This window comes from Rutidosis leptorrhynchoides, chromosome 3 (genome assembly GCF_046630445.1).
Source record: "Rutidosis leptorrhynchoides isolate AG116_Rl617_1_P2 chromosome 3, CSIRO_AGI_Rlap_v1, whole genome shotgun sequence".
Classification (NCBI taxonomy): Eukaryota; Viridiplantae; Streptophyta; class Magnoliopsida; order Asterales; family Asteraceae; genus Rutidosis; species Rutidosis leptorrhynchoides.
Genome location: NC_092335.1, coordinates 396599830 through 396616066, shown reverse-complemented (window position 1 = coordinate 396616066; position 16237 = coordinate 396599830).

Here is a 16237-nt window from a genome sequence, read left to right as displayed (position 1 = left end):
TATTATATTCAAACTATAGATGCACATGCAGAATTATTAGAAGAATTTCCAGAATTACAAGGAACAGGAGAATGCTCTTTAGGAGAAGGTAATGAACCAATTGATGAAGCTGAAATGTTAGCTACACTTATAGCTAATGGATATGAACCAACAACAGAAGAAATTCAAATGCTAAAAGAAGAAGACAGATATCGATACAAATCATCGATAGAAGAACCTCCGAAATTAGAGTTAAAGCCACTTCCAAACCATTTGGAATACGCTTATTTACATGGTGAATCTGAATTACCTGTAATAATATCGTCTTCTCTTACTGAAAATGAGAAATCACAACTCATTTCTGTGTTGAAGGCTCATAAACCAGCCATTGCATGGAAGATTCATGATATTAAAGGAATAAGTCCTTCGTATTGCACACATAAAATCCTTATGGAAGAAGGTCATAAAACGTATGTGAAACGCCAACGAAGACTAAATCCTAATATGCAAGATGTAGTTAAGAAAGAGATTATTAAACTGCTAGATGTAGGTTTGATATATCCAATCTCTGATAGTCCATGGGTAAGCCTAGTTCAATGCGTGCCTAAGAAGGGTGGCATGACTGTCATTACAAATGAGAAAAATGAGCTTATTCCTACTAGGACTGTAACAGGATGGCGTGTATGTATTGATTATAGAAAATTAAATGACGCCACCAGAAAAGATCACTTTCCCTTACCTTTTATTGATCAAATGTTGGAAAGATTAGCCGAAAATAGTTACTATTGTTTTCTAGATGGATTTTCTGGATATTTTCAAATTCCAATAGCACCCGAAGACCAAGAGAAAACCACATTCACGTGCCCTTATGGTACTTTTGCTTACAAACGCATGCCATTTGGACTTTGTAACGCCCCTGCAACCTTTCAAAGGTGTATGATGGCGATTTTTCACGACATGATAGAAGAATGCATGGAAGTATTCATGGATGACTTTTCAGTCTTCGGTGATACATTTAAATCATGTCTAGTTAATCTGGAACGAATGCTAATTAGATGCGAAAATCAAATCTAGTTCTTAATTGGGAGAAATGCCATTTCATGGTTAAAGAAGGCATCGTTCTTGGACATAAAATTTCAAAAGAAGGAATTGAGGTGGATAGAGCTAAAGTAGATGTAATTGCTAAACTTCCACATCCCACCAATGTTAGAGGAGTTAGGAGTTTTCTAGGGCATGCCGGTTTTTACCGACGTTTCATAAAAGATTTTTCTAAAATTGCCACTCCTATGAATAAACTCCTAGAAAAGGATGCTCCATTCATCTTTTTAGATGAGTGTATCAAATCTTTAATATTCTTAAAGAGAAACTCACTAATGCGCCGATCATGATAACACCAAATTGGAATCTACCATTTGAACTAATGTGCGATGCAAGTGATTTTGCAATGGGAGCCGTTTTAGGACAAAGGATTGAAAAACGATTTAAACCTATATATTATGCTAGTAAGACGTTACAAGGAGCACAAACGAACTATACAACTACTGAAAAAGAACTCCTTGCTATTGTCTTTGCTTTTGACAAATTTCGATCATATCTCGTTCTAGCAAAAACGGTGGTTTATACCGACCATTCTGCTCTTAGATACCTATTTTCAAAACAAGATGCTAAACCAAGATTAATCCGTTGGATCTTACTCTTACAAGAGTTTGATATTGAAATCCGAGATAAAAGAGGAGCAGAAAATCTCGCCGCTGATCATCTTTCTCGTATTGAAAATCCTGAATTAGAAGTTCTAAATGAATCAGCCATACAAGACAACTTTTCTGATGAATATCTATTGAAGATAGATTATAAAGAAATCCCATGGTTTGAAGACTATGCAAACTACTTAGTTTGTGGATTCCTTGAAAAAGGATTATCGTACCAAAGACGAAAGAAATTCTTCAGTGATATAAAACACTATTTCTGGGAAGATCCACATCTGTTTAAAAGTTGTCCCGATGGAATAATACGCCGATGTGTATTTGGAGATGAAGCTAGTAAAATATTAAACCATTGTCACACAGGACCAACAGGAGGGCATTATGGGCCTCAACTAACAGCAAGAAAAGTTTATGAAGCTGGATTCTATTGGCCTACAATTTACAAAGACGCACACCTTCTTTGCAAATCCTGTGATGCATGTCAAAGGGCCGGAAAAATAAGTCAACGTGATGAAATGCCACAAAATGTCATCCAAGTATGTGAAGTATTTGACATTTGGGGTATTGACTTTATGGGTCCATTTCCAAAATCTCATAATAATCTATATATACTCGTAGCCATTGATTATGTATCTAAATGGGCGGAAGCACAAGCTCTCCCAACTAACGATGCACGAGTTGTAGTCAACTTTTTAAAACGTCTTTTTGCAAGGTTTGGAACACCGAAAGCTTTAATAAGTGATCGGGGTACTCATTTTTGTAATAATCAACTTGAGAAAGTTCTTAAAAGATATGGAGTAACTCATAAAATCTCCACCGCATATCATCCACAAACAAGTGGACAAGTTGAAAATACCAACCGAGCCTTAAAACGTATTCTAGAGAAAACCGTAGGATCAAATCCGAAGGAATGGTCCATTAAATTGGAGGATGCACTTTGGGCTTTTAGAACAGCCTACAAAACTCCAATTGGAACCACACCTTTTAGACTTGTTTATGGAAAAGCATGTCATCTTCCAGTAGAAATTGAACACAAAGCATTTTGGGCTTTGAAGACATGTAATCTTGATTTACATGAAGCCGGACGTCTACGATTAAGTCAACTAAACGAATTAGAAGAATTAAGACATGAAGCATACGAAAATTCGTTAATCTATAAAGAAAAAACGAAGAAATGGCATGATAAAAGAATCAGAAGTTCAAAAGAATTTAAAGAAGGAGACAGAGTTCTTCTTTTCAATTCACGATTCAAGCTATTTCCTGGAAAATTGAAATCAAGATGGTCTGGACCATTCATAGTCAAAAGAGTTTTCCCATACGGAACGATAGAATTAATAAATTCAAATGGGATTGAATTTAAAGTTAATGGTCACAGAGTTAAACATTACATACATGGTCCGATGGAAGTCGACAACGAAGTTAATCACAATTTCGACACCACAGCTAACTAAGTGTGGGGAGAATCAAGTCTTTAAAGGATAATATGTATTTCTGTTAGAGTTAGATTATCTGTTTTCGTGTAGTTCTCGAAAATGGAACCCGAATGGTCTTTCCCTAGCAGACCCTAAAGAACTAGTCTTCTCCCCCCATTCTGAATTTTTATTTTTTTTAGGTTTTTACAAAATGAAGAATGCCTGTGAACTAAACCATGGTCTAATGCTACACGCTTTGATCACTAAAAGAAATAATGACATACTACCGAGTGAATTAGTATCAGTAATCAGAGAAAGAATGGACGGAGTTAGAAAAGAATCCAGATGCGAAGATAATAAGTTACAATTTGGTAAAGGAAAATCAAAATCCACAGCGAAAAGAAGAGCACGACACATAGAAAGATGTCACAAATGCGGAAAATGGTCACATGGAGGTAAATGTTCAAATAATCAAACCTATTCAAATACCGAATTTGTTACTTTATGCAGAGACGGACCGTTCATATGTTTAGAAGAAAAGACACTGAATGCTCGAGGTTACGCCTATGTAGCCATGGAAAACCAATTAAACCGACTATCTTATGAATGGGATAGATTATATAACTAAGAAATATATTTCACAGGTATGTCTGTACAGTTTTTATTTTTTTTAACCTTTTGATAATAAACGCTAATTTGTTCGCTAAAAAGTATTAAATTGGTATTGAATAAAATTAGGTTTGGCGACCGAAATTATTGATATCATTCAAAAATTTATTACATCACTGCGAAATTTAACGTTTATTCTTAAGGTATAAATATCTTTAATCAATCAACACAAAATATTTCAAAAATTCGTCATGAGTTAAATTAGGTCTTGGAACCGAAATTACTTTACCGAAAAGAGGGGCGCATATTTTTGATAATATTTGATTGATTAAAGTGGGATAAAAAGACAAAAAGATTTTTAATTTTATTTTTACCATGTTTTTAAAATTAATATTTTAATCTTAAATTAATATTATAAACTTTGTAAAAACAATATTTTTAAAATTGTAAATATTTGAAAAATTAATATAAGTTTGGTGTGAATTTATAATATGAATTTTTAAATTAAGTTTGGTGTAAATTTATAATATGAATTTTTAATTTTATGTATTTTAAATTGTAAGTTCGGTGTGAATTTTTAATATTAATTTTGAATTTTATATTTAAATTGTGTGAATTTAAAAACAAAAATTTACTTTATCTCATTAAGTTAAAAATATGATTTTTAAAATTCGTCGTAAGTTGAAGACTAGGTCTTTGAACCGAAATTGCTTTACCCGAGAGAGGGACGAGAACTTTTATTATCATTATTTTTAATCTTATTGAATTAAAGTATGCCAAAAACTTAAAAAAAAAAACAAAAAATCTTAACTTTTAAAACAATCGCTACAAAAAGACAAATTTTGTGGAAGGACGGACTAGGACATCGATCCGAAACGACCTCGTCCTAAATAACAAAGGAAACAAAATTTTAAAATTAAGTACTTAATTGTTTTATAAGTTATTGATTATATAAAAAAAAAAATATATATATATATATATCAAACTCCGCGACTCGCGGAGTTTGAAGAGTTATTCACCGCGAGTCGCGGAGGAGTCGGATTACAGAAAAAAATAAAGAGCTGCAACAGCTCAGATTCACTCCCCACAACAGAAAATAAACTGCGAAAACCCACGAAAATACCCGAGAAAAAACCCCCAAAATCACAATTTTTAACCGTTAATCATCAAATCTTTTGCTAAAATCATGTTTAGAAGGATGCTATCTAGGAATTACTCAAGAAAAACGGTAAATTTCTACACCTAAACACCATTTAATCCGAAATTTTGTGTTCTTGAGCAATTTTTTCCCCAATTTGATTTTGATGCTTTTTAGTGTAATTATGCTTAAATTGTTTATGTATTATGCTTGTATAACCTAGATTGATGCTATTTAACATGATTAGAAGCCTTAAACTTCAAATTTAGAGTAATCTAGGGTTTGTGTTCTTGAGCAAATTTGGGACTTTTTGATATAAACAGGTTATGGCCGATTTTTGTCATGAATTGTTGCTAAATTGAGTAGTGTAACATGTCTAGGTAGTTAAATGATCCAAACTTTGAGCCTAAACATGATTTTGAGAAATAAAGTGGACTTTTTCAAGTCTAAAATTCATGAACTTGATTTTTGAAAGATAATGCCATTTGAGACTTGTTTAATTGCTAGTAATGATTATTTTGACATGTTATTTGAGTTGAATGATTATGAACTAGGCGAACATTTTCGTATATGCTTATTTGAAAACGTGTAGATTTGATGAAAATATGAAAATGAGCTTAAGTTTGATATAAATTGATCATGTCATTGTAATTATTTTGATTGATGATTTTGCTGACACTAATGCATATTTGGATGCACAAAAATTGTGTTTGATGTGTTTTGCAGACTGAAAGGGGTGAATCTTCATCCCAAGCCCGCAATGCTCCTGCTGAGAATGCGGAACAACAGGAGGTGGATAACTACTACAAGCAGGATATACCTCATCCAGTCATGACCTTTTCTGATATGCACTTGGAAGAGTTGCACCCGAACCTGAGATTTGACAGACTTTGGATAGATTATCCAAAATATCAAAGGGGTTTGCATACTCTTCATTCTAAGGTTGTTGAGGTACCGAGGGTCATAGAATGGGGTCCCTTAGAAGATGTAGAATTGGCCGGGCCAATTAGGGAATTACTTGTACAGAGGTATGGTAATTCTACTTTTAATGACTGGGTACGTTTATTCACCATGCGTAGACCTGTATATAAAGTATGGTGTGAAGAATTGTTATGTAGTATAGAATTGAATGATCGGGTAGCTAGTTTAACCGATCGTTCTTTTATTAGATTTTTGTTAGGCGGTTCGATGCGCCACATGTCTTTACTGGACATGGCTCAGGCTTTACGTATATATACGCCTGAGGAGTTAGCATCTGCCGATTGTAGAGGGTTGATACTAAACGGTAGAAAGATAGATGAAAATTTTGATACACACGGTGTGTGGAGTCAAATGACAAGCCATCACCGTTTCAAAGGGGGAAATTACTCTTATTTGGATATAGATAGAGCCGAATTAAGAGTGATTCATAGGTTTTTAGCCAATTCGATTACACAAAGGGGTAAGAACAAGGAAAAAGTAAATGAACAGGATTTGTTTTACCATATGTGTATTCGAGACCCACAAAGCGCTGTAAGTATACCATATTGTGTGGGTTATTATTTATCAGCTATGGTTCGGGGGATGCGACCGCATAGCATAATAGGAGGTGGTATTTTTATTACTTTGATTGGTGAATATCTCGGTGTGGATATAAGTCGGGGGGGATTATTAGTAGAAGAACCAGAACCCCGCGATACTATAGGTTTAAATGTATACCATGGTGCGAAAGTTTTGAAGAGGCGAAATAATGCCGCAGTACGATACCATGGTAGACATCCACAGGTGGAGAGAAACCAACAGCAAGGTAATGTAGGAGGGGGGAATGAGATGCAAGAAATGCAACGGTTTATAGCTTCTCAGGAATACGAAAATGCTAGACAGAGAGCATTTGAAGATTGGCAAGTTCATCAGAACCAAATCATAGCTCATTGCCAACATATAGGTAGAAACTATATTCCTACACCGAAACCCATCTTCCCTCCCTGGTCTATAGAGATGCAGCCACCATATCCTACGTATAACCCTGCCGAAGCATTCTATAGCACCTATGGTTATGCCTGGAACCCCTATTGGTACCAATATCATCCCTAGTATACTTAGTTTTATTTTTTTTTGTAATTTGTAATTATTGATACGTTTAATGCTTTTGTTAATATTGTAATCATTTTTATAATTATCTAACTTTTATTCTTAGATTTTAATAATTTTTGAATGTGGGGTAATATACCAAACTTCAAAAATATGTATATATATTTGCAGTTTATCTTATGTACACAACAGGGTAAAACAACGCATTTTCAAAGACTGGCATTAAGTTCAGCAAAAGCAACTAATTTTGATGACAAGATGCAAAATATATGTGAAATAACAACAAGACGGAATGAACAAATGATGTGCACCATTTATCATTCAGCAAACAAACGCCAATATATTTGGAAACTTTGGTAAAATTTAATCATTTTCACACAAATCGCCCTCAATAATTTAAATAGTTACTGATTTCTTGCAAATGAGGGCATTGCAAGATCTTAAGTGTGGGAAGGGGTTAAATTCTTTCGGATTTTAAAATTTTTATCTTAAACACTTGGTTACCATTAAAAATACTAGTAAAGCAGTAGTTGTATTAGAATCTAGTGCTCTCTGATAATAAAGAACAGCCCTAGTCTTATATACTGACTACCCAATTCTAGTAAAATTTTTCAAAATTTTCAATTAAATGAACTCAAAATCATGTTTATACATATTTATGAACGATAAAACTAGGTTTTAACACCGAAATTATTGTTACCTCGGAAAGGACATAAATTGAGAAACAAACTAAAATGTTAAAACTCATTTAAAATGGAATAGAGGACGATAAAAAGGAAAATAAAAGCCAAGTGTGGGAAAATTTATCAAGTTATCTTAAACATATGTCACATATATCTGTAACAAATAACTGAAAATACTTTTGCTTTGGACTAAACTAAACTGTTTTACCCGATGAAAGAAAAGAATAGATGGATCTACACGATGAATCAATTCCATCATTAAAAGGAAGTAAAGTCTTCCGAAAAAGAAACGCGCTTCTTGATTTAGGTCATGAAGTTGTCGTTCAGACCAGCTGTAGGTTGACGAAAAATCTAGAAAAGTCATCTCTAAAATCAGCAGGAAATCCACGGACCTCAGCATCAAATAGGGTCGCCATGTGGTCAGATTTATCCTAACCATGAGAAGGATTTATCTTGTAAAATGGGGGGGGCACCATGCAAATTAGCTGGATAAGACTAATGAATCAGATCCCCAGAAAGGATAATCTCCTTAAAGATTAAAAATCAGCTTTTAAGACTGATATTACTCAATCCTAGAGATTGACCTTAAAGATTGAGAATTACAAACTCATGGAATTCAATGATATCTAAACTCGAGCTTGAACGAGAAAATATTTTGATCAAAATTACAAACCGATTTGTTTTCTGAAAACCCTATTTTTAATGCGTTCATTACCATTGAACGTAAAATCCTAGGAATTCACCTGGAATTCATTAGGTCACCTGAACCAAATCGGGTGTCAACCGTAAGAACGGTGGTTGCATAGCATGGTCAAAGACAGGACATTGTGCCAGATCGAAAAATTATAAGGGTGAGCTTTACTATTGCTCCTACAAAGGATAGTAATTGCGACCGACACGTTATAGACCATAATTAAAAGCATGTCAGGGGACATTGCCTTAACAGTTGCTTGTTCAACGCTTTCCTTTACAACCGGACGGTAGTTTACCGAAAGGTAATATACGGGACAAGTAAACTAGACGTGTTGCTTTCTAAATACAAGGTTAGCAAGTGGGTGACACAAAACCGCAAGTTTTGAGCTAAAATTTTCAAATCTGAAACCCACCAAACCCACAAAAATATTTTGCAAACATCAGTAAAGGGTTATTCCGGAAAACTTATCTAGGGTAAAAACTAGATTTAATTTTCAAAAGATCAAATGTTTTCATAAAGATCCAATTTCCTTAATGGATCTAAATTTTTATAGTCATGTGGGACTGTAAACCATATCGTTACTACCATTGTTTATACCGCCGTATAGAAAATCACTGATGTACAAAGTGTGAAGAATAAAGAAGTGATTCTAGTATTTCAAGACGATATTGCTTGAGGACAAGCAACGCTCAAGTGTGGGAATCTTTGATAATGCTAAAAACGAACATATATTTCATAGCATTATTCCTCAAGAAAGACAAGCTTTTAGTTGCAATTGTTCTATTTACAAGTGATATTTGTTTAAATAATAAAAGGTGAAGACAAAAGACAGATTCGACGAATTGAAGACGCAAACGACCAAAAAGCTCAAAAGAACAAAAGACAATCAAAGAGGTTCCAATTATTGATAAGAAACGTCTCGAAATTACAAGAGTACAAGATTCAAAACGCAAAGTACAAAATATAAAATTGTACGCAAGGACGATCGAAAATCCGGAACCGGGACCAGAGTCAACTCTTAACGCTCGACGCAACGGACTAAAAATTACAAGTTAACTATGTATATAAATATAATATAATATATAATTAATTATATTAATTATATATATATTATATATATATTATAAACCGTCGGTAAACAAAGAGCCAAACTCCTCTGAGCTGTAAAAGTAACCTCCGCGACTCCCGGAGTTTGAAGGCAAAATTGGCCGCGAGTCGCGGAGCCCCAAAATGAAAAACTGCCTATAAAGCCAACCGAATTCTGATCGCAAATATCCATCTTTCTCTCTTCTCTCATATATACGTAAAATATATATATATATATAATTTATATTTTAATTTTAATTATAATTATAATAATAAGGGTATGTTAGCGAATATTGTAAGGGTGTAAGTCGAAATTCTGTCCGTGTAACGCTACGCTATTTTTAATCATTGTAAGTTATGTTCAACCTTTTTATATTAATGTCTCGTAGCTAAGTTATTATTATGCTTATTTAAAACGAAGTAATCATGATGTTGGGCTAATTACTAAAATTGGGTAATTGGGCTTTGTACCATAATTGGGGTTTGGACAAAAGAACGACACTTGTGGAAATTAGACTATGGGCTATTAATGGGCTTTATATTTGTTTAACTAAATGAAAGTTTGTTAATGTTAATATAAAGATTTACAATTGGGCGTCCCTATAAATTACCATATACACTCGATCGGACACGATGGGCGGGGTATTTATATGTACGAATAATCGTTCATTTAACCGGACACGGGAATGGATTAATAGCCACTAGAATAATTAAAACAGGGGTGAAATTACATTCAAGGGTAATTGGTGTAATTGCTAACAAAGTAGTAAAACCATGGTTTACACGCAGTTGATAACCTGGTGTATTCATTAAACAAAGTATTAAAACCTTGTTACAATTCGAATCCCCAATTAGTTGGAATATTTAACTTCGGGTATAAGGATAATTTGACGAGGACACTCGCACTTTATATTTATGACTGATGGACTGTTATGGACAAAAACCAGACGGACATATTAAATAATCCAGGACAAAGGACAATTAACCCATGGGAATAAAACTAAAATCAACACGTCAAACATCATGATTACGGAAGTTTAAATAAGCATAATTCTTTTATTTCATATTTAATTTCCTTTATTTTATATTTAATTGCACTTCTAATTATCACATTTTTATAGTTATTGTATTTAATCGCACTTTTAATTATCGTACTTTTTAATTATCGCAAGTTTATTTTATCGCACTTTTATTATTCGTAATTTCATTTATCGTTATTTACTTCATGCTTTAATTTAAGTCTTGTATTTATTTTTAATATTTTACATTTGGTTTTAACTGCGACTAAAGTTTTAAAATCGACAAACCGGTCATTAAACGGTAAAAAAAACCCCCCTTTATAATAATAATATTACTTATATATATATTTGTATTTTTTATAGCGTTGAGCTTTGTTTAAAAAAGATTCCCTGTGGAACGAACCGGACTTACTAAAAACTACACTACTGTACGATTAGGTACACTGCCTATAAGTGTTGTAGCAAGGTTTAAGTATATCCATTCTATAAATAAATAAATATCTTGTGTAAAATTGTATCGTATTTAATAGTTTTTCCTAGTAAAATATAAACTATTTCGTATACCTTAGCTTTGACATCATATATACACACACACACACACACACATATATATATATATATATATATATATATATATACACATACATATATATATGTGTATATATATATGTATATATATATATATATATATATATATATATATATATATATATATATATATATATATATGTGTGTGTGTGTGTGTGTGTGTGTGTGTGGGTGTGGGTATGGGTATGTATACATATTGTCTAGGTATATATGTTAGTGTTAGCATATATATACTGTGATTGTGATATAGTTAGTATTGGAATACGATTACTAACTTATTCAGTATTTGTTCTCAGGTGATACGGACGAGGAGAAGACTCCGTGACATTAGACTACCGAGTGCTGCCAGTATCGGTGAGTAGGATTAACTGGAGTATATAGTATAGAGTAGCATGTTATATTATGATTGCCATGCTTTTTAGATATACTTACTGTTACGGTTAGTTAGTATGTTGTGATGACTGCATATTAGTTGATGTTTGTCTGCTGGAGCCCAGTGCGTCTCTATTATGTGATAGCCTCGGTAGGAGAGACCAACATGTGGGTTAGGTTCCTCATGTGGTAGCCTAGTCAATGGTGTATATATATGTAGCGACCCGACAAAATCGTCATTGACGGCGCCGTCTACTTAGGTCCCGTTACGTGGTCATAAGTCTTTAAAACAACGTTTGACCAAAAGTATGTCGCATTCATTTCAAAAGTAAAGATGTTTCAAGGTTTACAAAGTAGTTCGACAACTAGTTACATAACAAAGTTTAAAGTACAATTGAAACATATGCGACACAATTTGAAAGTAGCCAAAAGACGCTCCACGTATGCATGTATACTCGACACCCAAGCAAGTATCAAAAGTAATGAGCGGAAGCATGTATCACAAAACGTTCAAGGACCTGATAAAAACATAGAAATCTATCAACGAAAACGTTGGTGAAATCATAGGTTTAAGTAAGTAAGTACAAGTGAACCATAAGATTTGTAACATTGATATAATAGTAATACATTCCAAAAGTTAATATTCACGAGCACCCAATTATCAATGCTTAACATTCCTTCCATAGAACCCCATCACAATAGTGTTAGAACATACACTGTTTCTCGAAAATATATTTCATTCGTAAACGGTAGCGAACCGTTTGAATGAGGGTTTGTCAAACCCATATGGCCATATAACATAAGTTCTCGCTTACACCCGGCAAGTGTAACTAATGATAATCGAATTGAGGATTTTTGTTCAAACTCGTATGTAGAATGTTTGTTTTCCTGTACTTGTGTTTACTTACTAAAAAGAAACGTTTATGTTTTCTCATCCCAAATGTAAGTTCAAAAGAGTAAAAGTGGAACTATGATCTCACCTTTAGTGTACGTATGAAAAAGGTACTTCAACAAGTAAACGTGTGCAAGAACGATTGCTAGTCTTGACCTAAACAAATAGGTTTGTATCAATATCGGTAAACACGGTCGGTCAAAGTGTTCAATTAGTCCTATGGCTCGTTAAGACTCAATTATAATAGCATTTGAATCAAATTGTCATGTTTCATGCAAGGTACAAGTATAAAAGCATGATAGAACGATTGCACAAACATTTGGTTAAGTTTGATTAAAAGTCAACTTTGGTCAGGTCAAGGTCAACAAAAAAGTCAACACGTTCGGGTCGGGTCCCGAACTATTTTTATGAGGTTTTTAATCATATATGAGAATGTTAGAACAAGTTACATGTGAATCGGAGGTCCATAGCATGGCAAACATTTTTCATAAAATGACCAAGTTGGACAGTCCCCTGATAGGCAAACTGGACGGCGTCCAGTATTGAAGGCCTGGACGGCGTCCAATAATCTGGACGGCGTCCAGATTGGTATACAAGTCTGCTATGCTGAAAACACACAAGTGCACGAACCAAAACGCAACCAAACACAATTTATGATCTGCAAATACTTATAACATGTATTTTATATCATCGGAAAGGTATTTTGACAATGAAAACAACCAAGCACATTTCATCAATCCATCTACCGCTTACAACAACTAAAATCACATTGAATGGTCAACATTAATGACATTCAAGCTCATAAATGCAAATCAAATTATTAGGAAACTTACTACCTACATACAATACGCCATTTCGTAGGTAATCAAGCATACAATACAACCTAACACTTACTAATAACATCTCATGTCATTCAAAGCATCAAAAGTCTATTTCAAGCTCATCAAACCCTAGCCCAAATTCACCAAAATCAATAATCAAGTTCATGAAGTTTTCTAAAGCAACCTACACATCAAATTGAAGCTAGTGATACTAGGAACACATTTAATACTTGCACTTTATCATAACAACAACATTTAAATCATCCAAAACTCGAAATCAAACACACACTTTTCATGTTCATGCTAGTTACACTAAAACAATGAGATCGAGCATATAAATCATATTTTCATGTTAGACTTGAGCCATAGACACTAATTAACAACTTTATAAGTTAAAAACATCAAGAACACAAAATCTAGTGATTTTAGAAAGTTACCCAAATGTAATGAAATCGGTATAGAATCAAAGAGGAAGTTGTAAGGATTCCAAAAATGTAATTTGTTTTGCAAAACACCCGCTAGCTCGGATTTGGATGATGATTCTTTGAAATTGGGTGTTGAGAGAAAATGGAGGAAGTAGTAAAGATGAAAGAGGAGTGATGAATGGATGAGGATGGTTTGACCACTTTGACCTTGTCAAAGGTTGGTCATTTGGCAAGTTTGGTCCTTCAAGTTTCATTCGGGTGCGTGAATTACCTAAACGAGATAATTTAAAACGCGTATCAACGGGAGATGTTATAAACATATAACGGACTTTAAATAAGTAAACGGAAAAGTAAATGGAAAAAGGCGGGATGTTACATTACCTTCTCCTTAAAAGAAATTTCGTCCCGAAATTTAAGTAGGCGTAGTAGTCGTTGTTTCTTCCTCGAGATTTTGCGTTTTCGAATTCACGAATAAATGAGGGTATTTCTTTTACATTTGATCTTGTCTTTCCCAAGTAAACTCGGGTCCCCTTTTGGCGTTCCAACGGACCTTGGCAATTGGAATTCGGCTTTGTTTTAACGTTTTGACGGAGGTGTCCACAATTTCAACCGGTTCCTCCACGAAATGAAGTTTGTCATCAATGGTAAGCTCCTCGAGAGGGATGACGATATCGAGTTTGGCAAGACACTTTTTCAAGTTGGATACATGGAAAGTAGGATGAACGGAGCTCAATTGAGGCGGAAGATCTAAACGATAAGCAACGGTTCCAACACGCTCCAAGATTTTGAAAGGACCAATATACCGCGGATTTAGCTTCCCGCATTTTCCGAAACGAATTACACCTTTCCAAGGTGCGACTTTTAACATTACGCGATCACCGACTTGAAACTCAAGGTCGTTGCGTCGTTTGTCGGTATAGCTCTTTTGACGACTTTGGGCCGTCCTAAGCCTATCTCGGATTTGAACGATCTTCTCGGTGGTTTCATGAATGAGTTCGGGTCTGGTGATTTGTGTGTCGCCTACTTCAGCCCAACAAAGAGGAGAATGACATTTTCGACCATTAAAGCTTCGCATGGTGCGGTGTTAATACTCGCGTGATAACTATTGTTGTAGGAGAATTCGGCGAGAGGCAAGTGCTTATCCCAAGCTTTTCCAAAGTCAACAACGCAAGCTCGTAGCATGTCTTCCAAAGTTTGAATTGTGCGTTCGCTTTGTTCGTCGGTTTGTGGATGATATGCGGTGCTCATGTCTAAACACGTTCCCAACGCTTCTTGTAAAGTACGCCAAAATCTAGAAACAAAACGGCCATCTCGGTCAGAGATAATCGATAAGGGTACACCGTGTCGGGCTATGATTTCTTTAATGTAGAGTTGTGCGAGTTTCTCCATGTTGTCGGTTTCCTTCATGGCTAGGAAATGTGCGGATTTGGTGAGACGGTCAACAATAACCCAAATACTATCATAACCGCCAACCGTCTTTGGTAGTTTGGTGATAAAATCCATCGTTATCCTTTCCCACTTCCATTGCGAGATTTCGGGTTGTTGAAGTAGTCCGGACGGTCTTTGATGTTCGGCTTTGACTTTGGAGCAAGTTAGGCATTTTCCAACATAAGTAGCAATGTCCTTTTTAATGTTCGGCCACCGATATTGTTCTTTGAGGTCGTGATACATCTTATTGGCACCGGGGTGAATCGAATATCTTGACTTATGGGCTTCGTCTAAAATAAGGCTTCGCAAGTCCCCATAACTAGGCACCCAAATTCTTCCGGCGAAATATCGGAGTCCGGTTTCCTTAACTTCGAATCGAGAGGTGAGGACGTTCAAGTGTTTGAGAGAGATGTTTTCATCATTGAGAGCCTCGTCTTGGGCTACACGAATTTGACTATTGAGGTTGGTGTGAATGGTGATGTTTAAAGCTCAGACACGAAGAGGCACCGCTCTTTCCTTTCGACTTAAGGCATCGGCTACTACGTTTGCCTTCCCGGGATGGTAACGAAGCTCACAATCATAATCGTTTAAAGTTTCAATCCACCGTCGTTGTCTCATGTTTAGTTGTTTTTGATCGAAGATGTGTTGAAGGCTTTTGTGATCGGTGAAGATGGTACTTTTGGTTCCATAAAGATAATGTCTCCACATTTTAAGTGCGAAGAAACGGCTCCGAGTTTGAGATCATGTGTCGTGTAGTTTCGTTCATGAATTTTGAGTTGTCGAGAGGCATAAGCAATGACTTTCTTTCGTTGCATCAATACACACCCAAAACCATATTTCGAGGCATTGTAATATACAACAAAATCGTCATTGCCTTCAGGAAGTGACAAGATAGGAGCGGTGGTTAGCTTTGTTTTCAAGATTTGAAATGCGGATTCTTGTTCGGTCGACCAAATGAATTTCTTTCCCATGTGAGTTAACGCTGTTAGAGGACGAGCAACCAAAGAGAAATCCTTGATGAATCTACAGTAGTATCCGGCGAGACCCAAAAATTGACAAATGTGAGTAGGAGTAGTAGGAGTCTCCCATTTACTAATGGCTTCGATTTTCGATGGATCGACTTTAATACCTTGATCACTTACGACATGACCAAGAAATTGAACTTCCTTCAACCAAAATTCACACTTGGAGAATATGGCATAGAGTCGTTCTTGTCTCAAGAGTTCAAGCACAAGTCGGAGATGTTGTTCGTGTTCTTCTTCGCTTTTAGAATAGACCAAGATGTCATCGATGAACACAATAACGAATTTGTCGAGAT